The 14,538-nt window shown below is 43.7% G+C and overlaps 1 non-coding gene across 1 annotated transcript; it reads left to right on the top strand.

Annotated features, from left to right (window-relative positions):
* The first annotated feature begins 12,296 nt into the window (after window positions 1-12,296).
* Window positions 12,297-12,433, top strand: MIR166l (microRNA MIR166l). The gene has a single exon (NR_121099.1). It is a non-coding gene; the product is annotated as a microRNA MIR166l (primary transcript).
* The last annotated feature ends 2,105 nt before the right edge of the window (window positions 12,434-14,538 follow it).

Raw genomic sequence — 14,538 nt, forward strand, 5'->3', positions numbered from 1 at the left:
CCTTGGGCCGGCCTCTCCGGTGAAGCAGAGCCCGATTCCTCGCTCGGGGAGCTTCACGGAGACGTGCACAGTCTTCTCCGAGGGCTGGTCGGGGTTGGAAATGGCTGGGCTGGCCGGTCTACGGTGGCAGGGGGCTCGGGTGGCCGCGGGCGCGTCGCGTATGGGCAACCGGCGGCGAACTGAGCTCCGGTGAGGCTTGAGTGCGTGCGGAGGGGTACGGCCAAGGCTCCTGGGCGTTTTATAGCCGCGGACGCGGACCAGGGCGCTGGCTCGGCTTGGGCGCGGCGCGGGCGCGCGCGGGCGTGCTCTGGCGCGGCAGACGGCGTCGAACACGTGGCGGTTTGTTTCTTCCAGTGTTCAAATGTCGCCAGAGGTCGCATACGTGCGAATCTTTGCAAAAGTCCGCCGCAGACCTCTTCCTGGCACCTAGGGCTGTCACTCGACTGTGAGACGCCGGGGCAGATACGGCCTAGGGAGGAAGATCTTCGAGTGCCAAAACAGGTGTGTCATACTGGGCATAACACGACAAAAGCCATGCCATGGCATGTCAAACGTCCGCGTCTCGAGTTCAACTTTTTCCAGTGGGTGCCCTAAGTAGTATTGCACATATTTGGTATAGAACCCAAGTGGTTTTGGCGCCATTTTTGAAGTGAACACGGCTGATCTTTGATTTAGGGTTAAAAAGGGACTTAGAGGGAATTAGAGAGCTCTAGCTCTCTCTCCACTTGGAGATTTGAAATGGGGTTTCCCTACGGGCCTTTTTGCAATTATTCCCCTCCCTAATTGATGGTTATAATGTTGCTTAGGGTTTGGGTAAAGATTACCCATGCTTGCACATTTGCTCACTCTCTTTCCCCTCTTTTCCATGGTTTTGGGAGATAGGGTTTAAGAGAGGCCTAGGGTTCTTTCTCCCTCTCCCAAGGTGATAGTTGCACACAATTAGGGTAAAGCCTTTGGTCATTCCCAACTCTTGGTAAAAACTTAGTTTCCAAAGCCCCTTATACTTTTGCTCCTTAAGTTCTCCCACATGTGATCATAGTCTTGAGTGCCAAGGTGTGTTCCAGCCATGGCAACACCTGGGGTGTTACACATCCTCTCTCCCTTGGACTTTCCAATATTCTTCCGGACAAAGGCTTCCTTTTATTATGCTCACCGCTTGAGCATTGCGGTGTACTTCTTGCATCATTTCCAGAGTCATCTCTTCTCCTTGTGCGGTCTTATACATACCTATATTGACAATCTCCCAAAGACTAGGATGTACACCGATTAAATGCGACTTCATCTTATCGGCCGACTCGTCATAGTTCAACTCACTAAGAGTTGGTAACTTTCCAAGTGGGGCGGAAGAGAAGTTGGGAATAAAATTTCTAGAATAATCAAATTGAACTTTGTTGAACTCGTTACCTTTAATTTTGGTAGATGATCCTTCGGTGTTGAGACTTACCTTGCTCATCACCGTTGACACCAAAAGTTCCACTAGGTCATTGTTGTAATCAATTTTTTCCTTTCTTTTGTCTTCTTCGGCCTTTCTTCTTGATTCTTCTTCTTCTTCCCTTTTCTTAGCATCTTCCTCTTTCTTTTGAGGAACATCTTCTCGGCAATCTTCATGGCGAGGTTGAGGACCTTGGGGTCTATTTCCTCACCGGAAGATGTGACGGGGATTTCCTCGAGGAGAGGATCCACATGGTCCCTTTGAGTAGACATGATTTTTTCCTTACGCGGTTAAGCATAAAACGAGGTACGAGGCTCTGATACCAATTGAAAGTAGCCAAGAGGGGGGGTGAATAGGCTACACCTGAAATTTTTCACTAAAAACTTCGAGATAGTGTCAAATTCAAGTTGCACTGGTGCAAACCGATTTAGCAGATTTTGTTTACAGCTGAACAAGTTTGAACCTGCTCAACTTAGATTAAATAAACAGTTAAATAAGTGTGACAAAGTAATGAAAGATTTTGCTTAAGACTTGCCCTAGAGAAAATCCACTCGAATAGGTGACAAATCGGTATGAATTCTTTTCACACGATTTGCACACGATATAATCGAATATGAACTAACCAAAAAAATTAAAGCACTTATCAAGAACACACAAGAACACACGATTTAACCCGAGGTTCAGCAACCACCACAAAGGTGTCCTACTCCTTGTTGAGGAGCCCACAAAGGGCCGGGTCTTTTCCAACCCTAATCCTCCACAAGCCGACCACCAAGGTCAATGCAATCTCTTCTCAAATTTGCTCAACGAGCGGGTGATACAAACTTCTTGGGGTCGTCCACAAATTTGGAGACTCCCAAGCAACCTCTATCCGTCAAGGAACGCAAGGTTCCAAGAGTAACAAATCCGCACAAGATTAAGTTTGTGATGAGCTCAAAAGATGAAGAGAATGGGAGAATCAAGATGAAATCAACAGTGAGTTAGATCGACTTCACCTCACACCAAGGGTCCTTCAAACGATTGAAGGAGATGCGATTTCGGGTGTGAGAGGTGAATTGAATGCTCTTGTTTGAAGGTTGGTCAGCCAAGAATTCGTGGAGATAGCAGAAGTGAATGAAGAGAGAGAGTGTGGGGGTATATAAAGGATCCTCCAAAAGCTAGCAGCCGTTGAGAAAAGTAGACTCAAAACCGGTTGAACCGGTCCTTAAACCGGTTGAACCGGTTTCCACTTAGGAGTTCTCGGTTCGCTGAGGGACTCAGCCGAAGACTCGACCGGCCCCAAATTCGGTTGAGCCGGACTCAAATCTGGTTGAACCGATTTTCAAAAAACTCTGCACACGACTTTTTCCAACAGGATTGACTGGCAGACTGGCAGGTCAAAAAATGACAGAAGGAACAGTGCAGAAACCGGTTGAACCGGTTTTAGGTCCGGTTGAACCGGTTTTAGAAACTGATGAACAGATTTTGAAAAAACTAAGGTGAACCAAGGTGAAACTCTAGTGGGGAGTGAAGGTGGTTTTTCCAAGAGCATTCATGATCTAGTAAAACATTCTCTTAGAGGATTTGAAAAGGTTTGGAGTGAGCTCATCGCATTACTTACTTAACTATTGTGGATCCCTCTTAATTGAACGACGATTTCTATGACTCAAGAATTGTAAAATGCAAACTGTCGTTGTTCCCAAGCACTTGGAGCACGCTATATGATGTAGAACTTTAAACCATTGTGCTTTTACATTTGCATACTCATATGATCTGTGCTTCTCCTGTCTGTAAAATAATTGTATACATGCTAGGAGCAAACTTGTTAGAATCTCTGTTTGTTTTGTCATTTAATCACCAAAACCCTCAATTAGGGTTGATTGCACTTACAAAAAGCATATAGGTGAAAGAGGTTTTTTATACTTTGTTGAGTAAATTTCGAGCTTTGTCCCGAGCCACCTCTCGGCCGCCCTTTGCCCAGATTTGAGTGATGAATCTGTTGCATATACTTCGAGCTTCGGCTGGAATGTAAACTAGGTCGGACAGCGAAAAACTGAAGTTTGGCCTGTTCATGGCTCTTATATGATTGCATCCAGCTTTCATGAAAGCAGCAACTGTACCACGAGAAGCCACTAGCGCATAGAAATCACCGTGGCCAGTTATAACTTTGTCGAGGACGTTAACCTCTTTTTCAACACATTCAAGAGCCCTAGGAATATCTTCTGCAGAAAGAGTAATTTTTTCAGATGCGGCTCCAACAGAATGGAAGATACCCTTCAGCCGAGCAATGCATTGACTAGCAAAACTAAAGCACTATTCCCGAAGAATCTTCACTGTTTCATTCAGTTTGACATTCTTTTCAACTTCGGCTTTGATTGTCGCGTTCAGCGCTTCGGACTCGCGATTGAAGCGATTCAGGTTCGTTTCCAAAAGTGTTCGAGCTTCTTCAAGCTCTTTGCTTAATTTTTCATTCTATGATTGAGCTTTGGCGAGAGAGCCTTTGGCTAAATGTAGCAGGATGTCTTTTTCGTTCAAAGAAGTATCAAGTTTTTTAATCTTATCTTCCAAGCCTTCGATAACGATCTCATTTTTTTCTGTCTTCGTCATCCTGCTGCATTTTCAATGCCTTGCTCAGCAACAGACTCTGAAAGACGAATTAAAGTTAGAATCTCATTATTGAAATACTTAAATCGACATGATGAAAGAAAAGATAGCAAAGGAACTTTACTTTAAAGTTTGAGTAAAATAAGCTACCAATAATGTGTTGTCTTCTGTAACAACTGATGTCCTTCTCCAGCTTCAGGAATTCGATGCTCTTTGATAAAGTGCTTATGAGTTTAGCTCCAGCGCGGTCACGAATACATCCAAAAATCTCTTTGTCGACGCCGCCGAAAAGCATGGATCCGGGCTGATAGCCACAAGATATGACAAATTCCTTCAGCTCCGATATGTCCTCTTTAGAAAGTTGTTTGCCACCCAGGTGCTGAAGGTCGAAATTTTTATCTTCCAAAGAGATTTCTTAAATTCCCTTTCCCTTATTAGTAGCCGCTTCAGCTAAGTCTTTCTCAGGAACCACATCAGATATGAGTCTATCAATTTCTAACATTGTGGTAATGAGATTATCAATTTCAGGTATACCTTCACTAACTTCGGCCCCGATAGTATCTTCAGCATCAGCAGGCACAATAGTCTTTTCTGCTGAGGCTGGGGGCGGGGTCTGTTCAATAGCTTGCATCACGTTCATCATTCATCATTAATTCTGCCCCTAGCTTTCCCCTGGTAGTCGAAGCAACTTCCTTTGACTGCAAGAGGCTAGTCTGATCTAACCCTAGAGGGCTTAGCATTGCGAATGGGATGGGTTGAGTCATTACCTTCAGAATTTCTGAAATATCAGTAGAAGAAGGCAAAAAGGGCATGTAGTCTTGTCTGGCACATCTTGTACATTCATCACTACAGGAGATATCCTGATGAGCTTTCGTTTCTTGGGAGCCGATTCCTTCGGCTCCGATAGAGTTTTTTTCTTCTTCATAGCTTTCTGGTCTTCCTTGACTGACCAGATAGCCTATCTGTTCAGAAAGCTAACAACTCTTTTCCTTTTAGCTCCTCCAACCCCTTCGTCAAGTCTCTCGTAATCTGGGTACTCAAAACTCAGAGCATCCATCACACGATTCAACTTTCGTTTTTCACGGGTGCCGAAGGCAGCTGTCATCAGCTGATCTTCTTTCTTTGTGTAGTTCCTGAGAATTTCATTACACATCGTTTCTGTTAGTTCCAGCCATTCATTGCATGGTTTACTACATTTTTTCTGGAACTTAAACTAGTAAGGAAGTCGAACAAGTTCATTCCTTTTGCCTTCCTCCATTTTCTTTCGGCATTCCCCAACCACTAGAGGTTGGAAACGTTCTGTTCGCCAAGTATTCTTGGACCAAGTCCTTGGTGCTAATGTGCTCAACCACAACTCTAAACTCCACCTCAGCCAGTTGGCACGGGGACCCAAGCTACATATTGCACAAGGGTCGAGTCATGTCGAAGTTTAGTCTCAAGGGACTCATTACCATGCTCATGAGCTTCTCCCTTTTCTTCTCATCGGCCTTCACGTAAAACCAATCGTTTGTCCACCCGGTTGGCCATTTTGTGCGGTAGCCAATCATGGGAGCCTTGGTGTCCTTTCGGTATGCAAAGTTGTAGCACCCGAAGTTCTTGTGCAGACCATCGGCTCTTGCCTTCGTCTGATAATGAAGCTCGTGCACTCGACAGAACCCTTCGGCATTGGCACTCTTTCCTTGGCTTCGAAGAGCCCAAATATACACGTTGAGCCTAATAATGGCATTGGAGGTCAGCTAGTGTAGGTAGATTTCAAACTTCTTCAAAACCTCACCGATCATCTCATAAAGGGGGAATCGAAGTCTAGCCCTGAAGAAGCTTTTGAAGACTATGACTTCATCCTCTTTTGGCTCAGGAATCGTCTTTTCTCCAGTGAAACGAATTAGTTCATCATCATTCTCCCAAAGTATCCTAGTTTCTTCATTAAAACTAGATCCTTCGCCTTTACTGTGGATTTTCCGAACTCGACATGGCTGGGTTTGCTCGGGATTAGGATACTGTCATCATCCTCACTTTCATTGTCACTTTCATCTTCGGCAGCGGTCTGTGCAGCTTCGTCGTCAAAAACACCTTCGGCAATAGTTTCTTCCTGCACAACCAACTCAGAACGCTTTATCACTTTTGAGATGGGAGCTCTCTCAGTGGTTCTAGACTCATCTTCCTCGCATGTCACCTTAGAAGTCGATCTTACTCTAGCCATTTCGGTGTTCAGACTCTAGCAGACGAAGTTGCACTTGAGCGGTGAAACGTTTGTTCGAAGTATAAAGCAGCAAGCTTTGGCTTCAGTGAAAATTTTTAGCAGCACAACAGTGCAATAACAATGAATGATGTGGTAACTTCTCACCGACTTGTCTGTTTACATAGCTCTCCAGGAGAAGGCGAACCACCAAGACGCTCGCACTTACTGATCGGTGGACCGACAAGCGCTGTGAATTTTATATTCATTTTTTAATAACTAGCTCAGGGAAGGTGTTTTTCGGACCTTCGTCATTCTGAAGCCTTCGTACTTTTTGCGGATCGAGCTCGTTATGAAAAAACGATCCAGCACCGCGAAGGGGCTACTATTGGGGGTCTTCTTCTCTGCCAAAGGTTCTCGAGACGAAGATACTATATGAGAACCATAATGACGAATACTGAAGCTTCTAACCGAAGGATGACAACTTGAGTTTAAGGTGGTGACGAAGGTCAAGCAATAGTTAATCCTGATGATTTATGTTACGCTTATGTATACAAATTAAGGTCATAAATGTATTTTCACCTGGGTTGCGTCCCGTGCCTATAAATAGGTGAACATTACCCCCGTATTGTTCACGCTGAATTGTAATCGCTCTCGCATCATCACCTTCGAGCAAGTCGGAGGTATTAATTTAATGTAAACTTTGTTAATGTTCATGTGTACATTATGCAATACATATGTGAATGAACTGAAAAACTATATTCGTTAACTCTATGTACTCTTATTATCATGAATGATGAAGGCATGTCCCTCATGACCTTCGTCTGAAGATCATTATATCTGAGAGGAGATAATGCTTCAGAGGACGAAGGTCCTTGACCTTTAACAATTGTGTTGCCTTGTTCTTGACTCACAACATTTAAGAACAAGTAACCAACACGGCTCATATACCAGTTTTACACTCTGTAGAGGTTGCACATCTTCACCCATGAGTCGTGTTACCCATTTGCCACAGGGTTGTACGGACCATACACCCCTACCAAGGAAGCAAGGTAAGGTATCACTACGAGGCCTTTCTAAAGCTCCACTAGTTCGAGAAAACCCGCTACGGATTTTGGAAGAAGGAAGCATAGGAATCCCTCGTCCAAAAAGCTTTACAAACAGTTCGACCTGAGGACCTCCTTATACTCTAGCAGCGACGCCTTCTCACTTGCCCCTACCCGGATAAGGTAATCTCTCCCTAGCTTTCCTAATTACTTGGCCAAGGGCATCCCATTCCACCCTTGTAGTAGCACTGTTTTCCCGGGTGGCTCTCCATGTTCCAAATAACAATATGATCTTATCATGAACAATAATTAAACAACAACATAATTGAAACATGATCATAATAAAACATTAGTTTCCCAAAACCTGGTAGAGCAATAGCAAATCTACCCAATAGTTCATCTGTTCGCAAGGTGGGGGATACACAATGCTAGGGAAACCTATTAGGTCCCATCAAATTAACCTTAGCATGTCACAGTGATTAACAACGAACATTATTAGGTAAACAGAAGTGATCAAGGGCACAACTTGCCTTAGACTCGAGATTCCAGGTACCAGGTTGGTCTTCAGATTCTCGTGACCACACTGCTATTCATAGCAATACATACAAATAGATAAGAAGTACATAAAAATAACAATACACCAAACATGAGAACAAATAGTGTAAGAATATTCTACGTGATGCTACGAGGTCGTAGGTTCGAGAACCACTAAAATCAGAGTTACGGTTAAAAAGTTATGATTTTCTAAAGATTTAAGTGTTTAATATAGAATAAATTAAGTGCAAAATTTTAATCTATGTTTCATGACAAAACAAGGTTACCAGATGATAAACAATATTAATATGAATTTAATGCAACTGGAATGGGTCAAAAAGGAGTTAAAATCATCAAGTTATGAATTTCCTAAGATTAGAACATTATTTTTTCCACTAGAAATGATTTCTGCATTTATTTTAATTGATTTCTCGGCTCACTGGACTGTGGCTTGAAATCATGAGAAGCGCAAGGGCTAGACTGCAAAATACAGGGGCTTAGTTTAACTTCTCTTCGACCTAACCAGGATGGCAGGTTGATTATGTAGGAATCTGGGCTCTCTTATGCAATTGTTACATGACCGAAAGGGTATTGACGAAGATCAGCCGTTGTCTCCGAAATCGTTGGCACAGATTAGATCTTCTCTTTAAGTGAATCGGTACGCGATCGTGATCAATGGCCAAGGTTTTATGGAACGAGATCTAATCCTAAGCCTTTATTACTGATTGGACGACCCATGTGCAATGACGAACCGGTACACTACGCTCTGATCGTAGCTGTTCATCCACGATCGACGGTCCCGAGGGCTTTCTTCTCCAGCAACCCCAGACGGCGGCACCGCCCGCGCCCCATGGCGGCGATTCACTGATCCACGGCCAACCCGCACCAAGACGCACTAATCTGTCACACCGAACGGCGATAAACACACCGTAAGGCATGGCGAACGTAATTGATGACTCCTTACCGGCGATAGGTGTAGAAGATAGGCTGACCACGGCGAGAGGCGGACAACAACGATTTCCCCCATCTCCGGCGAGGAATTGGCCGATGATGAGACTCCACCCGAGCACGCAACCGGCGCACACACGCGTTGTGCACCAAGGCAGTCCTACCACACCGGTCCAAGCGTCCACGACGACAACACAGGTGAGGACACACCAGCGGCAATGAGCTATTTTTCTCTCTCTCAGCGGTGCTCAGTGATAGCGTCCACAGTTTCGGCATGATATGGCATGGGAAGAGACGACCGAGGAAGATTCGGGGCCACGTTTTATGGGCCAGAGCAAGTCCGCGCCAGAGGAGGTTTGTTGCGGCACGACGCAGAATCCCCGACGGCTTCTGTTACACGAGCGTGGCGCGTGGCTTTGGTGAAGGAGAAGCTCCTGCCGAGTGGGCCCCACCAGACAGCGCAGATGACAACATGGCCCCGCTGGTCAGTGTTAGTGTGGATGCGCGAACCGTTGTGGGACTGACAGGTGAGCCCCACACGTCGGCGCCGATCAACCATTTTGGGCCGCACAATGGTGAAGTTGATTTGGGCCCGCTTGAAGGAGTAGTGGGCCTGGGTTTGATTTCAGCCTAGGCATGGTATTTCCTTTTTTTCTAATTATGTCTTTTTATAAATTCAAATGTTTAGCCAAATTCATATTTTATTTTGAATTTCAGATTTCCAATCTCCAACATAATCCTAATGCGCATATCAATACTACCATTCATAATATTTTTTTACTTATTTTTTTCCTATTATTCAATTATGGAAGACATAATGAATTTATTATCATTTCCATTCTCAATTTTCTGTTTTATATTTTCACTTATAATTTGAGATCAAATTTAAATTATGATCCCTTTTATTACGATAAATGCATCACAACAAAATCATCAGCATGATATGCAAATTTCATCATTTTATCTGTTGGTTAATAATCTCCAAGGGTTCTCTAAATTCCCAAAACACTAAAATATTTATATTTATTTATTTATTTATATTTTTTGATACAAATTTTGGGGTTTACAACTTATACTTAGTAACTGCTAATAAAATTTGATCAACTTATTAAAAGCAATGCTTGGCCTTAACCATTATTTGTTGATCAGCCTCACACTGCACATGAGCCCCCACTTTTGGTGAGCTCATGCACATTATTCCCCACACATGTTGAGCTATGAACTTTTGTGAGCTCACCCTTGCGATATATAAACCCCACACAGGTGAAGAGCAGGTAGCCCAAGGAGGACTACTATGAAGAGTTTGATGAAGTCTAGGTGGCGTCTCCCAGTCAAATTAATGACGCCAAGGAATAATATTAGTTCGCTTATTTGTTATCACTTATTTTTGTAAGACACTTCCGCTATGTAATAATGTTTATAACATTTATCTCTATAAACTTGGTCATTATATGTATTGTTCTTTGGCGCACATATGAGACGCACTCGAGTTTATCCCTTAAATCGAAGTGTGACAATACACTAGCTTCATAGGGCCCAAATGTAAATGATGAGGCTAACAATTGCATTTGGTGAAAATTGATGTAGGTATATTTCAAAAAAATTCAGAAATATAGCAATCATCTCATACATCGGGAAACGAAGCCCTGCCCAGAAGAAGATTCTAAACACAACTACTTCGTCTTTCTTCATCTCCAAAACGGTGTCACCACCAGCAAATCTGATCATATCGTATTCTTTCATGCCAATATACCAAAGCCTTTTTAACACATCAAGGTCTTCGGATTTTACAATAGACCCACAAAACTCAATGTGGATCAGTTTGTTTGAACGAAGAATACTAGGACCTTTTTGTCGCAGCTAGCTTCGGCTTCGGAACCACTCGTTTCTATAACACCTACTTCTTCACTGACCTTCGGCTCAATGATACCCGACTCTTTCATCACCACAGAAATAGGAACTATCTCAATTGTATCTGGTGTCTCACATTTGGTGGTCAGTCTGGCAGTTGAACGAAACCTGGCCATTGACAAAATGCCGAAGCTCTACGAAAAGGCTCAAGCACAAGAAGAAGAGCTTCGGAGGCAGAGGAATTTGTTGCAGCAGTTGGTGCAAAAACAATAAATGTTGTGACGCTTTCACTCGGTAGGACATGCTATATAGCCCGGTAAGCGGTGAATGCGAGCAGTCATGCCGTTTGCACTCTCTGATCGGTGGACTGGCACGAAATATGTTACCCCGTTTTGAATAATGTGCTCATGGAGGTATTTTCGGACTTTTGGTATGAAGACTTCGTTTGTTTCACGGACTGCCATTATGAAAAACGAACTAGCACCACGAAGGGCTACTATTGGGGGTCTTCTTCTTCCGAAGGTCCTCAAAACACTAATCCAACAACTGTTTTCTATGTTACTTCATATGATGCAGGACAAATGGCGAAGGTAAGCTTCAGTCGAAGCTGCCGACAGATGTGCACACGAAGGCAAAATCTTTGGGCAGTTACCATGTGTGCATAACAGATGAAGCTAAACAAGACCATATGGAGTCTTCAAAACTTATTCGTCAAGATAGAAGAAGGAAAAGGCAACTTTAACATCTACATGTATGATATTTTAAATGTATATGTTTATGGGCACAATTGTAAATTCGCCGAAGTTGTATTTCATGCCTATAAATAGAGGAACAGTGTCATGCATTGTTCACACTTTTTTTATCTGAGCAGGACTCATCACTCTCCATACGAAGCTTTATTTTGTCAGCATCTCTCGTTGTAATTTTATGAAGCCCAAGGTACTTGTGTAAGCCTCTGTTTAATAAAAATAGGCGTATAACACAATAACATCTCTTACAGTTGAATCATGTGTCCTATTTAATCTATGTTATGTGTTACCCTCGTTTATATTTTGACGTCTCATCTGTTTATTTAAACCTTCACCTTCATCGTTTCAATCCACATTCTTCCAGAGAATGTTGGGCTGATAGGATAAAGATGAAGTTTGATCTAATCATGTTGCCTTGATTCTTAATACTTTCAGGGGATTAGAATCAAGCTCCCTTGACATGGCCATAAGTGTTAAAAAAACAAAAACTGGATGTGTTTATTTCTGAAATACACGTGGCCCCAAACCAGCCCTACCACCCAAACGTAGCAACCACCACATGATCCCTGCAGCTCCAGCAGCAGTCCAACTCTAGTTCGCTCGACAACAGCAGCTGAAAGCCCACAAAAACTGCCGTGCATCAGCACCCCACTACCTCAGGCTCCCCCCCAGGACTTGCCTCATTCTCCTTGTCCCGGAGCGCGTCCCAGCACAAAAGCTTACACGCCTCACTAATCTATTGCCACTCGCAGGCAGGAGCAAAAGGCTTACACCACTCACCTAACCTAGATCTTAACCCTTGTTTAGTCCGTAAAAAAAGGTGGGCGCAGGACATGGGGCTTGCATTGCCTAGCTGGACAGTACGTTCTCGGAGCCTCTTTTTAAGGCTACCGCGTGTGAGTGCGCTAATTGTGAAATCATGAGGAGGCCAACGAACTACGTTTCCAGTCCTGAGAGAAAGTTTCGACGAGGGGGACAAAGAACGGGAGGAGGGTTTCTGGAATGGAGGCTGGTCCAAGATCCTTAGGTGTTAAAGCATTATATTGCCTTGTTTCTGGTTTTGTGTTTGAGATCTCGGACCAGGCTTCATTCCTCAAACCCACGCTCCCGACACTGTGAAGAAAAATATATAGAGATTGGAGATCCTATGCTAGAGAGGAAATTGCTGTTTTGAGCAATGTTGGGGTGGTTTGCATTTGGACACAATTGTTTCTGCCTTTTATGGAATGTTTCTCAATCTTAACCATGAGTTCCTACAGTTCATTTTCGATTTCCTTTTAAAGCATATATCGTTTTCCTGTTTCAGAGTAATACAACCGAGTAAGTTTTCACTTTAATATTTCCTATGCATTTTTCCATCTGCCAGGACTTGGCAAAGTATCTGATGGAGCCCTGCCTTTCAACAGCGTTTTGTCTAGGCTCCAGATCCTCGTCCAACCATCACAACTGCCTAACTGCCACGCATTCATCAGTCATCACCATGGTTTTGCTGCGGAACATTTCTTTCAGTTGCCTACTATATATATATTGTAGAATCCTTCTCTAGCTAGTTCTCGTTCATCGCTGAGTGACTTTTTTTTAAGATCGATCCTCATATGCATGTTTTTTGCAGTACATTTCAGAGTGCAGGAAGTCCTCCAGGTTTGGATTCATGAGTGTGTATAGAAAGAAAGAAAAACCCATCATCTGGCTGGAGCTGACATGGACAGGCGCGTCTGTGGACTGTGGAGTGTGGACAGGAGGACTAGGAGGACTGGGCTGACAATAAGTGTTGAGAGGACTGGGCTGACAATTGCCATGGCTCTGTAATTCCTGTACGGATCGTTGGGTCCAGTCCTTGAATGTTTTGATTTTTTTACATGAATATTCTGGATGTGTTGGGTTGCGGGACAGCTAGGGCAGGCAGGACATGAACGTCCTCTGACGTCCGCCCCTCCAATTTTAAGGGACAACATTGTGATAATTTTGTTTCAACCTCTGACCCTGAACCAAACAAACTTATTTAAGAGATCGTCATATCCTATCCCGTTCTGTCATTATAACCAAATGCATAAATGACTTGGCTTGTGCCTGTTTTGTTTCAATCGCCACCACTTGTGCATACTTACATTCCATACAATGGTGAGATTTGAATACCAAGAGGAGAAATTTAGAGGCTTTTCTTTTTTTTCTCGGAAGAACTGCACATCAATATATTAAGAAGAAAATAAAGGCCTCGATGGACCTTAAGCCTCCATAAACTGTGAAAACAATTTTAACTTATCCCTTGTGATTCGGGTTGATGATGAGTGATTGCCAATATAGATAATGATTTAGTGTGAGTCTTAGACTAATTAGAGTACAAGTGCAACCATATTTGTCAGCTTGTAGTGTGTAGATGTGGAGAACAGGGACAGTGGTCGACGACGAAGGTGAACGTTATGCAGGTTCCTGTTAATGGACTGGAAGCAGCAAAAGACGAGCGCTGGAACTTGACCGAGGGACCGAAGAAGCCAGGTGTCTAGCCGTGGTGGCTGACACCTGGAATATGGACCGGCGTGAGGATGTGGTACAATGGATCGTGTCGCAGGAGCGGCCGACGACTCAAGGGACACGTGTCCAGGACGTGGGGGATGCACATGCAGGACGTGGAGGACATGCATGCGGTGCACTACTCACGACGGTTTGGTGGTTGAACCTCAAAACCACCCAACACTACGTATGGCGGGTTTCGCCGAGTTTGAGCCTCAAAACTCGGTGGTGCGGTTCTGGTGGGAATAGGAGGCGGCACGTGGCGTCATCGTAAAGGGTGCGTCGAGGTGAAGCAACTTTATTTGTAACGCGTGGCTGTTGGTCACTTGTCTCGAATGTTGTGAATCAAAAACAAGGCAACATAGTTGTTAATTATTAGGGACCTTCGTCTCCGAAGCATTATCTCCCCATGGACATAATGACCATCAGGCGAAGGTCATGAAGGGTATGCCTTCATCATTCAAAATATGTAAAGTAAGAATGTAAAGAGACGAAGGCAATAAGTATATCTCATTAATTCATTCGTAGTTGTATTTTATAAAACATATATGAATATCAATAGAATTTATATTACATTGATACCTTCGGCTTGCCCGAAGGTGAAGATGCGAGAGAGTGATTACAATTCAGCGTGAACAGTACGGTGCTACTGTTCATCTATTTATACGCACGGGACGCAGCCCGGGTAACAGTACATTTGGGTCCCCA

Source organism: Zea mays, chromosome 3, assembly GCF_902167145.1.
Source record: "Zea mays cultivar B73 chromosome 3, Zm-B73-REFERENCE-NAM-5.0, whole genome shotgun sequence".
NCBI classification, from domain to species: domain Eukaryota; kingdom Viridiplantae; phylum Streptophyta; class Magnoliopsida; order Poales; family Poaceae; genus Zea; species Zea mays.